The sequence below is a fragment of the Leptodactylus fuscus genome, chromosome 2 (assembly GCF_031893055.1).
Source record: "Leptodactylus fuscus isolate aLepFus1 chromosome 2, aLepFus1.hap2, whole genome shotgun sequence".
NCBI lineage: Eukaryota > Metazoa > Chordata > Amphibia > Anura > Leptodactylidae > Leptodactylus > Leptodactylus fuscus.
Window position 1 is genome coordinate 280929678 of NC_134266.1, and position 25746 is coordinate 280955423.

The following is a 25746-nucleotide window of genomic DNA, read 5'->3' on the forward strand; positions in this document are numbered from 1 at the left end:
ATATTTAATATATGTGCACTGGATATATTTTTAATATATGTGCCCTGGATATTTAATATGTGTGCACTGGATATATTTAATATATGTGCACTGGATATATTTAATATATGTGCACTGGATATTTAATATATGTGCACCGGATATATGTAATATATGTGCACTGGATATATATAATATGCGTGCACTGGATATATAATTTATTTTCACTGTATATGCAATATATATGCACTGGATATATATAATATATGTGCACTGGATATATAATATATGTGCACTGGATATATATAATATATGTGCACTGGATATATAATATATGTGCACTGGATATATTTAATATATTTGCACTGGATATATTTAATATATGTGCACTGGATATTTAATATATGTGCACTGGATATATTTAATATATTTGCACTGGATATATTTAATATATGTGCACTGGATATTTAATATATGTGCACTGGATATATTTAATATATGTGCACTGGATATATTTAATATATGTGCATTAGATATATAATATATGTGCACTGGATATATTTAATATATGTGCATTAGATATATAATATATGTGCACTGGATATATTTAATATACGTGCACTGGATATATAATATATGGGCACTGGATATTTAATATATGTGCACCAGATATATATAAAATATGTGCACTGGATATATATAATATATGTGCACTGGATATATATAATATATGTGCACCGGATATATGTAAAATATGTGCACTGGATATATTTAATATATGATCACTGGATATATATATTTTATACTTGCACTGGATATATATAATACACGTGCACTGGATCTATAGTATATGTGCACTGGATATTTAATATATGTGCACTGGATATATATAATATATGTGCACTGGATATATAATATATGTGCACTGGATATATAATATATGTGCACTGGTTATATTTTTAATATATGTGCCCTGGATATTTAATATATGTGCACTAGATATATTTAATATATGTGCACTGGATATTTAATATATGTGCACCGGATATGTATAATATAAGTGCACTGGATATATATAATATGTGTGCACTGGATATATAATTTATGCTTACTATATATACAATATATGTGCAGTGGATATATATAATATATGTGCACTGGATATATAATATATGTGCACTGGATATATATAATATATGTGCACTGGAAATATAATATATGTGCACTGGATATATAATTTATGCTTACTATATATACAATATATGTGCAGTGGATATATATAATATATGTGCAGTGGATATATATAATATATGTGCACTGGATATATAATATATGTGCACTGGATATATATAATATATGTGCACTGGAAATATAATATATGTGCACTGGATATATATAATATGTGTGCACTGGATATATAATTTATGCTTACTATATATACAATATATGTGCAGTGGATATATATAATATATGTGCAGTGGATATATATAATATATGTGCACTGGATATATAATATATGTGCACTGGATATATATAATATATGTGCTCTGGTAATATAATAAATGTGCACTGGATATATGTAATATATGTGCACTGGATATATTTTATATATTTGCACTGGATATATTTAATATATGTGCACTGGATATATATAATAGATGTGCACTGGATATATAATATATGTGCACTGGATATATATAATATATGTGTAATTGATCTATAATATATGTGCACTGGATATATTTAATATATTTGAACTGGATAGATAATTTATGTGCACTGGATAGATAATATATGTGCACTGGATTTTTATAATATATGTGCACTGGATATATAATACCTTTGCAATGGATATATTTAATATATGTGCACTAGATATATAATATATGTGCACTGAATATTTAATATATGTGCACTGGATATATATATATATATATAATATATGTGCACTGGATATTTAATATAGGTGCACTGGATATATAATATATGTGCACTGGATATATAATATATGTGCACTGGATATATAATATATGTGCACCGGATATATTTTTAATATATGTGCCCTGGATATTTAATATATGTGCACTGGATATATTTAATATATGTGCACTGGATATATAATATATGTGCACTGGATAGATAAGATATGTGCACTGGATATTTATAATATATTTGCACTGGATATATAATATATGTGCAATGGATATATTTAATATATGTGCACTGGATATTTAATATATGTGCACTGGATATTTAATATATGTGCACTGGAGATATATAATATATGTGCACTGGATATATCATATATGTGCACTGGATATATTTATCATATATGTGCATTGGATATTTAATAGATGTGCACTGGATATTTAATATATGTGCAATGAATATATAATATATGTGCACTGGATATATAATATATGGGCACTGGATATTTAATATATGTGCACCGGATATATATAATATATGTGCACTGGATATATATAATATATTTGCACTGGATATATATAATATACGTGCACTGGATTTATAATATATGTGCACCGGATATATTTATAATATATGTTCACTGGATATTTAATATATGTGCACTGGATATTTAACATATGTGCACCGGATATATATAATATATGTACACTATATATATAATATATGTGCACTGGATATTTAATATATGTGCACTTGATATATATAATATATGTGCACTGGATATATTTAATATATGTGCACTGGATATATTTATAATATATGTGCACTGGATATATATAATATATGTGCACTGGAAATATTTATAATATATGTGCACTGGATATTTAATATATGTGGACTGGATATATTTAATATATGTGCACTGGATATTTAATATATGTGCACTGTATATATTTAATATATGTGCACTGGAAATATAATTTATGGGCACTGGATATTTAATATATGTGCACCGGATATATATAATATATGTGCACTGGATATATATAATATATGTGCACTGGATATATATAATATACGTGCACTGGATATATAATATATGTGCACTGGATATATTTATAATATATGTGCACTGGATATTTAATATATGTGCACTGGATATATATAATATATGTGTACGGGATCTATAATATATGTGCACTGGATATTTAATATATGTGCACTGGATATATATAATATATGTGCACTGGATATATAATATATGTGCACTGGATATATTTTTAATATATGTGCCCTGGATATTTAATATATGTGCACTGGATATATTTAATATATGTGCACTGGATATTTAATATATGTGCACCGGATACATATAATATATGTGCACTGGATATATATAATATGTGTGCACTATATATATATAATTTATGTTCACTGTATATACAATATATGTGCACTGGATATATATAATATATGTGCACTGGATATGTAATATATGTGCACTGGATATATATAATATATGTGCACTGGATATATAATATATGTGCACTGGATATATATAATATATGTGCACTGGATATATTTAAAATATTTGCACTGGATATATTTAATATATGTGCACTGGATATATATAATAGATGTGCACTGGATATATAATATATGTGCACTGGATATATATAATATATGTGCACTGGATCTATAATATATGTGCACTGGATATATTTAATATATTTGAACTAGATAGATAATATATGTGCACTGGATAGATAAGATATGTGGATATATTTAATATATGTGCACTGGATATATAATATATGTGCACTGAATATATTTATCTTATATGTGCATTGGATATTTAATATATGTGCACTGGATATTTAATATATGTGCACTGGATATATAATATATGTGCACTGGATATTTAATATATGTGCACTGGATATATAATATATGGGCACTGGATATTTAATATATGTGCACCGGATATATATAAAATATGTGCACTGGATATATATAATATATGTGCACTGGATATATATAATATATGTACACCGGATATATGTAAAATATGTGCACTGGATATATTTAATATATGTTCACTGGATATATATAATATACGTGCACTGGATATATATAATATACGTGCACTGGATCTATAATATATGTGCACTGGATATTTAATATATGTGCACTGGATATATATAATATATGTGCACTGGCTATATAATATATGTGCACTGGTTATATTTTTAATATATGTGCCCTGGATATTTAATATATGTGCACTGGATATATTTAATATATGTGCACTGGATATTTAATATATGTGCACCGGATATATATAACATAAGTGCACTGGATATATATAATATGTGTGCACTGGATATATAATTTATGCTCACTATATATACAATATATGTGCACTGGATATATATAATATATGTGCACTGGATATATAATATATTTGCACTGGATATATATAATATATGTGCACTGGATATATAATATATGTGCACTGGATATATGTAATATATGTGCACTGGATATATTTAATATTTTTGCACTGGATATATTTAATATATGTGCACTGGATATATATAATAGATTTGCACTGGATATATAATATATGTGCACCGGATATATATAATTTATGTGCACTGGATATATATAATATGTGTGCACTGGATATATAATTTATGTTCACTGGATATACAATATATGTGCACTGGATATATATAATATATGTGCACTGGATATATAATATATGTGCACTGGATATATAATACATTTGCAATGGATATATTTAATATATGTGCACTAGATATATAATATATGTGCACTGGATATTTAATATATGTGCACTGGATATATATATAATATATGTGCCCTGGATATTTAATATATGTGCACTGGATATATTTAATATATGTGCACTGGATATATAATATATGTGCACTGGATATTTAATATATGTGCACCGGATATATATAATATATGTGCACTGGATATATATAATATGTGTGCACTGGATATATAATTTATGTTCACTGGATATACAATATATGTGCACTGGATATATATAATATATGTGCACTGGATATATAATATATGTGCACTGGATATTTATCATATGTGCACCGGATATATATAATATATGTACACTATATATATAATATATGTGCACTGGATATTTAATATATGTGCACTTGATATATATAATATATGTGCACTGGATATATTTAATATATGTGCACTGGATATATTTATAATATATGTGCACTGGATATATATAATATATGTGCACTGGAAATATTTATAATATATGTGCACTGGATATATTTATAATATATGTGCACTGGATATTTAATATATGTGGACTGGATATATTTAATATATGTGCACTGGATATTTAATATATGTGCACTTGATATATAATTTATGTTCACTGTATATACAATATATGTGCACTGGATATATATAATATATGTGCACTGGATATATAATATATGTGCACTGGATATATTTAATATATTTGAACTGTATAGATAATATATGTGCACTGGATAGATAATATATGTGCACAGGATATTTATAATATATGTGCACTGGATATATAATATATTTGCAATGGATATATTTAATATATGTGCACTGGATATATAATATATTTGCACTGGATATTTAATAGATGTGCACTGGATATATTTAATATATTTGAACTGGATAGATAATATATGTGCACTGGATAGATAATATATGTGCACAGGATATTTATAATATATGTGCACTGGATATATAATATATGTGCAATGGATATATTTAATATATGTGCACTGGATAAATATATAATAGATGTGCACTTTATATATATAATATATGTGCACTGGATATATAAAATATATGTGCACTGGATATATAATAGATGTGCACTGGATATATTTAATATATTTGAACTGGATAGATAATATATGTGCACTGGATAGATAATATATGTGCACAGGATATTTATAATATATGTGCATTGGATATATAATATATGTGCAATGGATATATATATATATATATATATATATATATATATATATATATAATATATGTGCACTGGATATTGAATATATGTGCACTGGATATTGAATATATGTGCACTGGATATATAATATATGTGCACTGGATATATATAATATATGTGCACTGGATATATAATATATGTGCACCGGTTATATTTTTAATATATTTGCCCTGGATATTTAATATATGTGCACTGGATATATTTAATATATGTGCACTGGATATATAATATATGTGCACTGGATATATTTAATATATGTGCACTGGATATATATAATATGTGTGCACTGGATATATAATTTATGTTCACTGGATATGCAATATATTTGCACTGGATATATATATTATATGTGCACTGGATATAAAATATATGTGCACAGGATATTTAATATATGTGCACTGGATATATATAATATATGTGCACTGAATATATATAATATATGTGCACTGGATATATAATATATTTGCACCGTTTATATTTTTAATATATGTGCCCTGGATATTTAATATATGTGCACTGGATATTTAATATATGTGCACCGGATATATATAATATATGTGCACTGGATATATATAATATGTGTGCACTGGATATATAATTTATGTTCACTGGATATATAATATATGTGTCATGGATATATTTAATATATGTGCAATGGATATATTTAATATATGTGCACTGGATATTTAAAATATGTGCACTGGATATTTAATATATGGGCACTGGAGATATATAATATATGTGCACTGGATATATAATATATGTGCACTGGATATATTTATCATATATGTGCATTGGATATTTAATAGATGTGCACTGGATATTTAATATATGTGCACTGGATATATAATATATGTGCACTGGATATTTAATATATGTGCACTGGATATATATAATATATGTGCACTTTATATATAATATATGTGCACTGGATATATTTAATATATGTGAACTGGATATATAATATATGGGCACTGGATATTTAATATATGTGCACCGGATATATATAATATAGGTGCACTGGATATATATAATATATGTGCACTGGATATATATAATATACGTGCACTGGATTTATAATATATGTGCACTGGATACATTTATAATATATGTTCACTGGATATTTAATATATGTGCACTGGATATATAATATATGTGCACTGGATATTTAATATATGTGCACTGGATATATTTAATATATGTGAACTGGATATATAATATATGGGCACTGGATATTTAATATATGTGCACCGGATATATATAATATAGGTGCACTGGATATATATAATATATGTGCACTGGATATATATAATATACGTGCACTGGATCTATAATATATGTGCACTGGATACATTTATAATATATGTTCACTGGATATTTAATATATGTGCACTGGAGATATGTAATATATGTGCACTGGATATATAATATATGTGCACTGGATATATTTAATATATGTGCACTGGATATATTTAATATATGTGCACTGGATATATTTAATATATGTGCACTGGATATATTTTTAATATATGTGCCCTGGATATTTAATATATGTGCACTGGATATTTAATATATGTGCACCGGATATATGTAATATATGTGCACTCGATATATATAATATGCGTGCACTGGATATATAATTTATTTTCACTGTATATGCAATATATGTGCACTGGATATATATAATATATGCGCACTGGATATATAATATATGTGCACTGGATATATATAATATATGTGCACTGGATATATAATATATGTGCACTGGATATATATATAATATATGTGCACTGGATATATTTAATATATTTGCACTGGATATATTTAATATATGTGCACTGGATATTTAATATATGTGCACCAGATATATATAAAATATGTGCACTGGATATATATAATATATGTGCACTGGATATATATAATATATGTGCACTGGATATATAATATATGTGCACTGGTTATATAATATATGTGCACTGGTTATATTTTTAATATATGTGCCCTGGATATTTAATATATGTGCACCGGATATATATAATATAAGTGCACTGGATATATATAATATGTGTGCACTGGATATATAATTTATGCTTACTATATATACAATATATGTGCAGTGGATATATATAATATATGTGCACTGGATATATAATATATGTGCACTGGATATATATAATATATGTGCACTGGAAATATAATATATGTGCACTGGATATATAATTTATGCTTACTATATATACAATATATGTGCAGTGGATATATATAATATAAGTGCAGTGGATATATATAATATATGTGCACTGGATATATAATATATGTGCACTGGATATATATAATATATGTGCACTGGAAATATAATATATGTGCACTGGATATATATAATATGTGTGCACTGTATATATAATTTATGCTTACTATATATACAATATATGTGCAGTGGATATATATAATATATGTGCAGTGGATATATATAATATATGTGCACTGGATATATAATATATGTGCACTGGATATATATAATATATGTGCTCTGGAAATATAATATATGTGCACTGGATATATGTAATATATGTGCACTGGATATATTTTATATATTTGCACTGGATATATTTAATATATGTGCACTGGATATATAATATATGTGCACTGGATATTTAATATATGTGCACTGGATATATTTAATATATGTGAACTGGATATATAATATATGGGCACTGGATATTTAATATATGTGCACCGGATATATATAATATAGGTGCACTGGATATATATAATATATGTGCACTGGATATATATAATATACGTGCACTGGATCTATAATATATGTGCACTGGATACATTTATAATATATGTTCACTGGATATTTAATATATGTGCACTGGAGATATGTAATATATGTGCACTGGATATATAATATATGTGCACTGGATATATAATATATGTGCACTGGATATATTTAATATATGTGCACTGGATATATTTAATATATGTGCACTGGATATATTTAATATATGTGCACTGGATATATTTTTAATATATGTGCCCTGGATATTTAATATATGTGCACTGGATATATTTAATATATGTGCACTGGATAAATTTAATATATGTGCACTGGATATTTAATATATGTGCACCGGATATATGTAATATATGTGCACTTGATATATATAATATGCGTGCACTGGATATATAATTTATTTTCACTGTATATGCAATATATGTGCACTGGATATATATAATATATGCGCACTGGATATATAATATATGTGCACTGGATATATATAATATATGTGCACTGGATATATAATATATGTGCACTGGATATATATAATATATGTGCACTGGATATATTTAATATATTTGCACTGGATATATTTAATATATGTGCACTGGATATGTAATATATGTGCACCAGATATATATAAAATATGTGCACTGGATATATATAATATATGTGCACTGGATATATATAATATATGTGCACTGGATATATAATATATGTGCACTGGTTATATAATATATGTGCACTGGTTATATTTTTAATATATGTGCCCTGGTTATTTAATATATGTGCACCGGATATATATAATATAAGTGCACTGGATATATATAATATGTGTGCACTGGATGTATAATTTATGCTTACTATATATACAATATATGTGCAGTGGATATATATAATATATGTGCACTGGATATATAATATATGTGCACTGGATATATATAATATATGTGCACTGGAAATATAATATATGTGCACTGGATATATAATTTATGCTTACTATATATTCAATATATGTGCAGTGGATATATATAATATAAGTGCAGTGGATATATTTTATATATTTGCACTGGATATATTTAATATATGGATATATATTAAATATGTGCACTGGTTATATTTTTAATATATGTGCCCTGGATATTTAATATATGTGCACCGGATATATATAATATAAGTGCACTGGATATATATAATATGTGTGCACTGGATATATAATTTATGCTTACTAAATATACAATATATGTGCAGTGGATATATATAATATATGTGCACTGGATATATAATATATGTGCACTGGATATATATAATATATGTGCACTGGAAATATAATATATGTGCACTGGATATATAATTTATGCTTACTATATATACAATATATGTGCAGTGGATATATATAATATATGTGCAGTGGATATATATAATATATGTGCAGTGGATATATAATATATGTGCACTGGATATATATAATATATGTGCACTGGAAATATAATATATGTGCACTGGATATATATAATATGTGTGCACTGGATATATAATTTATGCTTACTATATATACAATATATGTGCAGTGGATATATATAATATATGTGCAGTGGATATATATAATATATGTGCACTGGATATATAATATATGTGCACTGGATATATATTATATATGTGCTCTGGAAATATAATATATGTGCACTGGATATATGTAATATATGTGCACTGGATATATTTTATATATTTGCACTGGATATATTTAATATATGTGCACTGGATATATATAATAGATGTGCACTGGATATATAATATATGTGCACTGGATATATATAATATATGTGCAATTGATCTATAATATATGTGCACTGGATATATTTAATATATTAGAACTGGATAGATAATTTATGTGCACTGGATAGATAATATTTGTGCACTGGATTTTTATAATATATGTGCACTGATATATAATACCTTTGCAATGGATATATTTAATATATGTGCACTAGATATATAATATATGTGCACTGAATATTTAATATATGTGCACTGGATATATATATATAATATATGTGCACTGGATATTTAATATAGGTGCACTGGATATATAATATATGTGCACTGGATATTTAATATATGTGCACTGGATATATATAATATATGTGCAATGGATATATAATATATGTGCACCGGATATATTTTTAATATATGTGCCCTGGATATTTAATATATGTGCACTGGATTTATTTAATATATGTGCACTGGATATATAATATATGTGCACTGGATAGATAAGATATGTGCACTGGATATTTATAATATATGTGCACTGGATATATAATATATGTGCAATGGATATATTTAATATATGTGCAATGGATATTTAATATATGTGCACTGGATATTTAATATATGTGCACTGGAGATATATAATATATGTGCACTGGATATATCATATATGTGCACTGGTTATATTTATCATATATGTGCATTGGATATTTAAGATATGTGCACTGGATATTTATAATATATGTGCACTGGATATATAATATATGTGCAATGGATATATTTAATATATGTGCACTGGATATATATAATATATTTGCACTGGATATATATAATATACGTGCACTGGATTTATAATATATGTGCACTGGATATATTTATAATATATGTTCACTGGATATTTAATATATGTGCACTGGATATATATAATATATGTGCACGGGATCTATAATATATGTGCACTGGATATTTAATATATGTGCAATGGATATACATAATATATGTGCACTGGATATATAATATATGTGCACTGGATATATTTTTAATATATGTGCCATAAATATTTAATATATGTGCACTGGATATTTAATATATGTGCACCGGATATATATAATATATGTGCACTGGATATATTTAATATATTTGCACTGGATATATTTAATATATGTGCACTGGATATATATAATATATGTGCACTGGATATATAATATATGTGCACTGGATCTATAATATATGTGCACTGGATATATTTAATATATTTGAACTGGATAGATAATATATGTGCACTGGATAGATAATATATGTGCAATGGATATATTTAATATATGTGCACTGGATATTTAATATATGTGCACTGGATATATATATAATATATGTGCATTGGATATTTAATATACGTGCACTGGATATTTAATATATGTGCACTGGATATATAATATATGTGCACTGGATATTTAATATATGTGCACTGGATATATATAATATATGTGCACTTAATATATAATATATGTGCACTGGATATATTTAATATATGTGCACTGGATATTTAATATATGTGCACTGGATATATAATATATGTGCACTTGATATATATAATATATGTGCACTGGATCTATAATATATGTGAACTGGATATATTTAATATATTTGCACTGGATACATAATATATGTGCACTGGATAAATAATATATGTGCACTGGATATTTATAATATATGTGCACTGGATATATAATATATGTGCAATGGATATATTTAATATATGTGCACTAGATATATAATATATGTGCACTGGCTATTTAATATATGTGCACTGGATATATATATATATATATATATATATATATATATATATATATATATTATATGTGCAATTGATATATTTAATATATGTGCACTGGGTATATAATATATGTGCACTGGATATATATATAATATATGTGCACTGGATGTATAATATATGTGCACTGGATATATATAATATATGTGCATTCGATCTATAATATATGTGCACTAGATATTTATAATATATGTGCACTCGATCTATAATATATGTGCACTGGATATTTAATATATGTGCGCTTGATATATATAATTTATGTGCACTGGATATATTTAATATATGTGCACTGAATATATTTATAATATATGTGCACTGGATATTTAATATATGTGCACTGGATATTTAATATATGTGCACTGGATATATATAATATATGTGCACTGGATATATATAATATGTGTGCACTGCTTATATTTATAATATATGTGCACTGGATATTTAATACATGTGCACTGGATATTTAATATATGTGCACTGGATATACATAATATATGTGCACTGGATATATTTATAATATATGTGCACTGGATATTTAATGTATGTGCATTGGATATATTTAATATATGTGCACTAAATATATATTTAATATATGTGCACTGGATATATTTATAATATATGTGCATTCGATATTTAATGTATGTGCACTGGATATATTTAATATATGTGCACTGGATATATATACTATATGTGCTCTGGATATATAAATAATATGTGTGCACTGGATATATTTATAATATGTGTGCACTGGATATTTAATATATGTGCACTGTATATATTTAATATATGTGCACTGGATATTTAATATATGTGCACTGGATATATTTAATATATGTGCACTGGATAAATAATATATGTGCACTGGATATTTAATATATGTGCACCGGATATCTATAATATATGTACACTGGATATATATAATATATTAGCACTGGATAAATAATTTATGTTGACTGGATATACAATATATATGCACTGGATATGTATAATATATGTGCAATGGATATATTAAATGTATGTGCACTGGATATATAATATATGTGCACTGGATACATTTAATATATGTGCACTGGATCTATAATATATGTGCACTGGATATATTTAATACATGTGCACTTGATATATATATAATATATGTGCTCTTAATATATATTATATGTGTGCACTGGATATATTTATAATATATGTGCACTGGATATTTAATATATTTGCACTGGATATATAATTTATGTTCACTGTATATACAATATATGTGCACTGGATATATATAATATATGTGCACTGGATATATAATATATGTGCACTGGATATATTTAATATATTTGAACTGTATAGATAATATATGTGCACTGGATAGATAATATATGTGCACAGGATATTTATAATATATGTGCACTGGATATATAATATATTTGCAATGGATATATTTAATATATGTGCACTGGATATATAATATATTTGCACTGGATATTTAATAGATGTGCACTGGATATATTTAATATATTTGAACTGGATAGATAATATATGTGCACTGGATAGATAATATATGTGCACAGGAAATTTATAATATATGTGCACTGGATATATAATATATGTGCAATGGATATATTTAATATATGTGCACTGGATAAATATATAATAGATGTGCACTTTATATATATAATATATGTGCACTGGATATATATAATATATGTGCAGGGGATCTATAATATATGTGCACTGGATATTTAATATATGTGCAATGGATATACATAATATATGTGCACTGGATATATAATATATGTGAACTGGATATATTTTTAATATATGTGCCATAAATATTTAATATATGTGCACTGGATATTTAATATATGTGAACCGGATACATATAATATATGTGCACTGGATATATTTAATATATTTGCACTGGATATATTTAATATATGTGCACTGGTATATATAATAGATGTGCACTGGATATATAATATATGTGCACTGGATCTATAATATATGTGCACTGGATATATTTAATATATTTGAACTGGATAGATAATATATGTGCACTGGATAGATAATATATGTTCAATGGATATATTTAATATATGTGCACTGGATATTTAATATATGTGCACTGGATATATATATATAATATATGTGCATTGGATATTTAACATATGTGCACTGGATATTTAATATATGTGCACTGGATATATATAATATATGTGTACGGGATCTATAATATATGTGCACTGGATATTTAATATATGTGCACTGGATATATATAATATATGTGCACTGGATATATAATATATTTGCACTGGATATATTTTTAATATATGTGCCCTGGATAGTTAATATATGTGCACTGGATATATTTAATATATGTTCACTGGATATTTAATATATGTGCACTGGATATTTAATATATGTGCACTGGATATATATAATATATGTGTACAGGATCTATAATATATGTGCACTGGATATTTAATATATGTGCACTGGATATATATAATATATGTGCACTGGATATATAATATATTTGCACTGGATATATTTTTAATATATGTGCCCTGGATAGTTAATATATGTGCACTGGATATATTTAATATATGTTCACTGGATATTTAATATATGTGCACTGGATACATATAATATATGTGCACTGGATATATATAATATGTGTGCACTATATATATATAATTTATGTTCACTGTATATACAATATATGTGCACTGGATATATATAATATATGTGCACTGGATATGTAATATATGTGCACTGGATATATATAATATATGTGCACTGGATATATAATATATGTGCACTGGATATATATAATATATGTGCACTAGATATATTTAATATATTCGCACTAAATATATTTAATATATGTGCACTGGATATATATAATAGATGTGCACTGGCTATATAATATATGTGCACTGGATATAAATAATATATGTGCACTGGATCTATAATATATGTGCACTGGATATATTTAATATATTTGAACTAGATAGATAATATATGTGCACTGGATAGATAAGATATGTGCACTGGATATTTATAATATATGTGCACTGGATATATAATATATGTGCAATGGATATATTTAATATATGTGCACTGGATATGTAATATATGTGCACTGGATATTTAATATATGTGCACTGGAGATATATAATATATGTGCACTGGATATATAATATATGTGCACCGGATATATTTATCATATATGTGCATTGGATATTTAACAGATGTGCACTGGATATTTAATATATGTGCACTGAATATATAATATATGTGCACTTGATATTTAATATATGTGCACTGTATATATTTAATATATGTGCACTGGATATATAATATATGTGCACTGGATATATTTAATATATGTGCTCTGGATATATAATATATGGGCACTGGATATTTAATATATGTGCACCGGATATATATAATATATGTGCACTGGAAATATATAATATATGTGCACTGGATATATAATATATGTGCACTGGATATATTTTTAATATATGTGCCCTGGATATTTAATATATGTGCACTGGATATATTTAATATATGTGCACTGGATATATTTAATATATGTGCACTGGATATTTAATATATGTGCACCGGATATATGTAATATATGTGCACTGGATATATATAATATGCGTGCACTGGATATATAATTTATGTTCACTGTATATGCAATATATGTGCACTGGATATATATAATATATGTGCACTGGATATATAATATATGTGCACTGGATATATATAATATATGTGCACTGGATATATAATATATGTGCACTGGATATATATAATATATGTGCACTGGATATATTTAATATATTTGCACTGGATATATTTAATATATGTGCACTAGATATTTAATATATGTGCACTGGATATATTTAATATATGTGCACTGGATATATAATATATGTGCACTGGATATATTTAATATATGTGCACTGGATATATAATATATGGGCACTGGATATTTAATATATGTGCACCAAATATATATAAAATATGTGCACTGGATATATATAATATATGTGCACTGGATATATATAATATATGTGCACCGGATATATGTAAAATATGTGCACTGGATATATTTAATATATGTTCACTGGATATATATATTTTATACGTGCACTGGATATATATAATACACGTGCACTGGATCTATAGTATATGTGCACTGGATATTTAATATATGTGCACTGGATATATATAAAATATGTGCACTGGATATATAATATATGTGCACTGGATATATAATATATGTGCACTGGTTATATTTTTAATATATGTGCCCTGGATATTTAATATATGTGCACTGGATATATTTAATATATGTGCACTGGATATTTAATATATGTGCACCGGATATATATAATATAAGTGCACTGGATATATATAATATGTGTGCACTGGATATATAATTTATGCTTACTATATATACAATATATGTGCAGTGGATATATATAATATATGTGCACTGGATATATAATATATGTGCACTGGATATATATAATATATGTGCACTGGAAATATAATATATGTGCACTGGATATATAATTTATGCTTACTATATATACAATATATGTGCAGTGGATATATATAATATATGTGCAGTGGATATATATAATATATGTGCACTGGATATATAATATATGTGCACTGGATATATATAATATATGTGCACTGGAAATATAATATATGTGCACTGGATATATATAATATGTGTGCACTGGATATATAATTTATGCTTACTATATATACAATATATGTGCAGTGGATATATATAATATATGTTCAGTGGATATATATAATATATGTGCACTGGATATATAATATATGTGCACTGGATATATATAATATATGTGCACTGGAAATATAATATATGTGCACTGGATATATGTAATATATGTGCACTGGATATATTGTATATATTTTCACTGGATATATTTAATATATGTGCACTGGATATATATAATAGATGTGCACTGGATATATAATATATGTGCACTGGATATATATAATATATGTGCAATTGATCTATAATATATGTGCACTGGATATATTTAATATATTTGAACTGGATAGATAATTTATGTGCACTGGATAGATAATATATGTGCACTGGATTTTTATAATATATGTGCACTGGATATATTTAATATATGTGCACTGGATATATTTATAATATATGTGCACTGGATATATATAATATATGTGCACTGGAAATATTTATAATATATGTGCACTGGATATTTAATATATGTGCACTTGATATATTTAATATATGTGCACTGGATATATTTAATATATGTGCACTGGATATATTTAATATATGTGCACTGGATATATTTCATATATGTTTACTGGATATTTAATATATGTGCACCGGATACATATAATATATGTGCACTGGATATATATAATATGTGTGCACTATATATATAATTTATGTGCACTGGATATGTAATATATGTGCACTGGATATATATAATATATGTGCACTGGATATGTAATATATGTGCACTGGATATATATAATATATGTGCACTGGATATATTTAATATATTTGCACTGGATATATTTAATATATGTGCACTGGATATATATAATATATGTGCACTGGATCTATAATATATGTGCACTGGATATATTTAATATATTTGAACTAGATAGATAATATATGTGCACTGGATAGATAAGATATGTGCACTGGATATTTATAATATATGTGCACTGGATATATAATATATGTGCAATGGATATATTTAATATATGTGCACTAGATATTTAATATATGTGCACTGGATATTTAATATATGTGCACTGGAGATATATAATATATGTGCACTGGATATATAATATATGTGCACTGGATATATTTATCATATATGTGCATTGGATATTTAATAGATGTGCAATGGATATTTAATATATGTGCACTATATATATAATATATGTGCACTGGATATATTTAATATATGTGCACTGGATATATAATATATGGGCACTGGATATTTAATATATGTGCACCGGATTTATATAATATATGTGCACTGGATATATATAATATATTTGCACTGGATATATATAATATACGTGCACTGGATTTATAATATATGTGCTCTGGATATATTTATAATATATGTTCACTGGATATATAATATATGTGCACTGGATATTTATAATATATGTGCACGGGATCTATAATATATGTGCACTGGATATTTAATATATGTGCAATGGATATATATAATATATGTGCACTGGATATATAATATATGTGCACTGGATATATTTATAATATATGTGCCATAAATATTTAATATATGTGCACTGGATATATTTAATATATGTGCACTGGATATTTAATATATGTGCACCGGATATATATAATATATGTGCACTGGATATATTTAATATATTTGCACTGGATATATTTAATATATGTGCACTGGATATATATAATAGTTGTGCACTGGATATATAATATATGTGCACTGGATCAATAATATATGTGCACTGGATATATTTAATATATTTGAACTGGATAGATAATATATGTGCACTGGATAGATAATATATGTGCAATGGATATATTTAATATATGTGCACTGGATATTTAATATATGTGCACTGGATATAAATATAATATATGTGCATTGGATATTTAATATATGTGCATTGGATATTTAATATATGTGCACTGGATATAAAATATATGTGCACTGGATATTTAATATATGTGCACTGGATATATATAATATATGTGCACTTTATATATAATATATGTGCACTGGATATATTTAATATATGTGAACTGGATATATAATATATGGGCACTGGATATTTAATATATGTGCACCGGATATATATAATATAGGTGCACTGAATATATATAATATATGTGCACTGGATATATATAATATACGTGCACTGGATTTATAATATATGTGCACTTGTCACATTTATAATATATGTTCACTGGATATTTAATATATGTGCACTGGATATATATAATATATGTGCACTGGATATATAATATATGTGCACTGGATATTTAATATATGTGCACTGGATATATTTAATATATGTGCACTGGATATATAATATATGTGACCTGGATATATTTAATATATGTGCACTGGATATATAATATATGTGCAGTGGATATTTAATATATGTGCACCGGATATATATAATATATGTGCACCGGATATATATAATATATGTACACTATATATATATATTATATATGTGCACTGGATATTTAATATATGTGCACTTGATATATATAATATATGTGCACTGGATATATTTAATATATGTGCACTGTATATATTTATAATATATGTGCACTGGATATATTTAATATATTTGCACTGGATATATTTAATATATGTGCACTGGATATTTAATATATGTGCACTGGATATATTTAATATATGTGCACTGGATATATTTAATATTTGTGCATTGGATATATAATATATGTGCACTGGATATATTTCATATATGTGCACTGGATATATAATATATGGGCACTGGATATTTAATATATGTGCACCAGATATATATAAAATATGTGCACTGGATATATATAATATATGTGCACTGGATATATATAATATATGTGCACCGGATATATGTAAAATATGTGCACTGGATATATTTAATATATGATCACTGGATATATATATTTTATATGTGCACTGGATATATATAATACACGTGCACTGGATCTATAGTATATGTGCACTGGATATTTAATATATGTGCACTGGATATATATAATATATGTGCACTGGATATATAATATATTTGCACTGGATATATAATATATGTGCACTGGTTATATTTTTAATATATGTGCCCTGGATATTTAATATATGTGCACTGGATATATTTAATATATGTGCACTGGATATTTAATATATGTGCACCGGATATATATAATATAAGTGCACTGGATATATATAATATGTGTGCACTGGATATATAATTTATGCTTACTATATATACAATATATGTGCAGTGGATATATATAATATATGTGCACTGGATATATAATATATGTGCACTGGATATATATAATATATGTGCACTGGAAATATAATATATGTGCACTGGATATAAAATTTGTGCTTACTATATATACAATATATGTGAAGTGGATATATATACTATATGTGCAGTGGATATATATAATATATGTGCACTGGATATATAATATATGTGCACTGGATATATATAATATATGTGCACTGGAAATATAATATATGTGCACTGGATATATATAATATGTGTGCACTGGATATATAATTTATGCTTACTATATATACAATATATGTGCAGTGGATATATATAATATATGTGCAGTGGATATATATAATATATGTGCACTGGATATATAATATATGTGCACTGGATATATATAATATATGTGCTCTGGAAATATAATAAATGTGCACTGGATATATGTAGTATATGTGCACTGGATATATTTTATATATTTGCACTGGATATATTTAATATATGTGCACTGGATATATATAATAGATGTGCACTGGATATATAATATATGTGCACTGGATATATATAATATATGTGCAATTGATCTATAATATATGTGCACTGGATATATTTAATATATTTGAACTGGATAGATAATTTATGTGCACTGGATAGATAATATATGTGCACTGGATTTTTATAATATATGTGCACTGGATATATAATACCTTTGCAATGGATATATTTAATATATGTGCACTAGATATATAATATATGTGCACTGAATATTTAATATATGTGAACTGGATATATATATATATAATATATGTGCACTGGATATTTAATATATGTGCCCTGGATATTTAATATATGTGCACTGGATATATTTAATATATGTGCACTGGATATATAATATATGTGCACTGGATATTTAATCTGTGTGCACCGGATATATATAATATATGTGCTTTGGATATATATAATATGTGTGCACTGGATATATAATTTATGTTCACTGGATATACAATATATGTGCACTGGATATATATAAAATATGTGCACTGGATATATTTAATATATGTGCACTGGATATATTTATAATATATGTGCACTGGATATATATAATATATGTGCACTGGAAATATTTATAATATATGTGCACTGGATATTTAATATATGTGCACTTGATATATTTAATATATGTGCACTGGATATATTTAATATATGTGCACTGGATATATTTCATATATGTGCACTGGATATATTTCATATATGTGCACTGGATATTTAATATATGTGCACCGGATACATATAATATATGTGCACTGGATATATATAATATGTGTGCTCTATATATATAATTTATGTTCACTGTATATACAATATATGTGCACTGGATATATATAATATATGTGCACTGGATATGTAATATATGTGCACTGGATATATATAATATATTTGCACTGGATATATATAATATACGTGCACTGGATTTATAATATATGTGCTCTGGATATATTTATAATATATGTTCACTGGATATATAATATATGTGCACTGGATATATATAATATATGTGCACGGGATCTATAATATATGTGCACTGGATATTTAATATATGTGCAATGGATATATATAATATATGTGCACTGGATATATAATATATGTGCACTGGATATATTTTTAATATATGTGCCATAAATATTTAATATATGTGCACTGGATATATTTAATATATGTGCACTGGATATTTAATATATGTGCACCGGATATATATAATATATGTGCACTGGATATATATAATATATGTGCACTGGATCTATAATATATGTGCACTGGATATATTTAATATATTTGCACTGGATATATTTAATATATGTGCACTGGATATATATATTATATGTGCACTGGATATATAATATATGTGCACTTGATATATATAATATATGTGCACTGGATCTATAATATATGTGAACTGGATATATTTAATATATTTGCACTGGATACATAATATATGTGCACTGGATAAATAATATATGTGCACTGGATATTTATAATATATGTGCACTGGATATATAATATATGTGCAATGGATATATTTAATATATGTGCACTAGATATATAATATATGTGCACTGGCTATTTAATATATGTGCACTGGATATATATATATATATATATATATATATATATATATATATATATTATATGTGCAATTGATATATTTAATATATGTGCACTGGGTATATAATATATGTGCACTGGATATATATATATAATATATGTGCACTGGATGTATAATATATGTGCACTGGATATATTTAATATATGTGCACTCGATCTATAATATATGTGCACTAGATATTTATAATATATGTGCACTCGATCTATAATATATGTGCACTGGATATTTAATATATGTGCACTTGATATATATAATATATGTGCACTGGATATATTTAATATATGTGCACTGAATATATTTATAATATATGTGCACTGGATATTTAATATATGTGCACTGGATATTTAATATATGTGCACTGGATATATATAATATATGTGCACTGGATATATATAATATGTGTGCACTGCTTATATTTATAATATATGTGCACTGGATATTTAATATATGTGCACTGGATATATTTATAATATATGTGCACTGGATATTTAATGTATGTGCATTGGATATATTTAATATATGTGCACTAAATATATATTTAATATATGTGCACTGGATATATTTATAATATATGTGCATTCGATATTTAATGTATGTGCACTGGATATATTTAATATATGTGCACTGGATATATATACTATATGTGCTCTGGATATATAAATAATATGTGTGCACTGGATATATTTATAATATATGTGCACTGGATATTTAATATATGTGCACTGTATATATTTAATATATGTGCACTGGATATTTAATATATGTGCACTGGATATATTTAATATATGTGCACTGGATAAATAATATATGTGCACTGGATATTTAATATATGTGCACCGGATATCTATAATATATGTACACTGGATATATATAATATATTAGCACTGGATATATAATTTATGTTGACTGGATATACAACATATATGCACTGGATATGTATAATATATGTGCAATGGATATATTAAATGTATGTGCACTGGATATATAATATATGTGCACTGGATACATTTAATATATGTGCACTGGATCTATAATATATGTGCACTGGATATATTTAATACATGTGCACTTGATATATATATAATATATGTGCTCTTAATATATATTATATGTGTGCACTGGATATATTTATAATATATGTGCACTGGATATTTAATATATTTGCACTGGATATATAATTTATGTTCACTGTATATACAATATATGTGCACTGGATATATATAATATATGTGCACTGGATATATAATATATGTGCACTGGATATATTTAATATATTTGAACTGTATAGATAATATATGTGCACTGGATAGATAATATATGTGCACAGGATATTTATAATATATGTGCACTGGATATATAATATATTTGCACTGGATATTTAATAGATGTGCACTGGATATATTTAATATATGTGCACTGGATAAATATATAATAGATGTGCACTTTATATATATAATATATGTGCACTGGATATATATAATATATGTGCACGGGATCTATAATATATGTGCACTGGATATTTAATATATGTGCAATGGATATACATAATATATGTGCACTGGATATATAATATATGTGAACTGGATATATTTTTAATATATGTGCCATAAATATTTAATATATGTGCACTGGATATTTAATTTATGTGAACCGGATATATATAATATATGTGCACTGGATATATTTAATATATTTGCACTGGATATATTTAATATATGTGCACTGGTATATATAATAGATGTGCACTGGATATATAATATATGTGCACTGGATCTATAATATATTTGCACTGGATATATTTAATATATTTGAACTGGATAGATAATATATGTGCACTGGATAGATAATATATGTTCAATGGATATATTTAATATATGTGCACTGGATATTTAATATATGTGCACTGGATATATATATATAATATATGTGCATTGGATATTTAATATATGTGCACTGGATATTTAATATATGTGCACTGGATATATATAATATATGTGTACGGGATCTATAATATATGTGCACTGGATATTTAATATATGTGCACTGGATATATATAATATATGTGCACTGGATATATAATATATGTGCACTGGATATATTTTTAATATATGTGCCCTGGATAGTTAATATATGTGCACTGGATATATTTAATATATGTTCACTGGATATTTAATATATGTGCACTGGATACATATAATATATGTGCACTGGATATATATAATATGTGTGCACTATATATATAATTTATGTTCACTGTATATACAATATATGTGCACTGGATATATATAATATATGTGCACTGGATATGTAATATATGTGCACTGGATATATATAATATATGTGCACTGGATATATAATATATGTGCACTGGATATATATAATATATGTGCACTGGATATATTTAATATATTTGCACTAAATATATTTAATATATGTGCACTGGATATATATAATAGATGTGCACTGGCTATATAATATATGTGCACTGGATATATATAATATATGTGCACTGGATCTATAATATATGTGCACTGGATATATTTAATATATTTGAACTAGATAGATAATATATGTGCACTGGATAGATAAGATATGTGCACTGGATATTTATAATATATGTGCACTGGATATATAATATATGTGCAATGGATATATTTAATATATGTGCACTGGATATGTAATATATGTGCACTGGATATTTAATATATGTGCACTGGAGATATATAATATATGTGCACTGGATATATAATATATGTGCACCGGATATATTTATCATATATGTGCATTGGATATTTAACAGATGTGCACTGGATATTTAATATATGTGCACTGAATATATAATATATGTGCACTGGATATTTAATATATGTGCACTGTATATATTTAATATATGTGCACTGGATATATAATATATGTGCACTGGATATATTTAATATATGTGCTCTGGATATATAATATATGGGCACTGGATATTTAATATATGTGCACCGGATAAATATAATATATGTGCACTGGAAATATATAATATATGTGCACTGGATATATAATATATGTGCACTGGATATATTTTTAATATATGTGCCCTGGATATTTAATATATGTGCACTGGATATATTAAATATATGTGCACTGGATATATTTAACATATGTGCACTGGATATTTA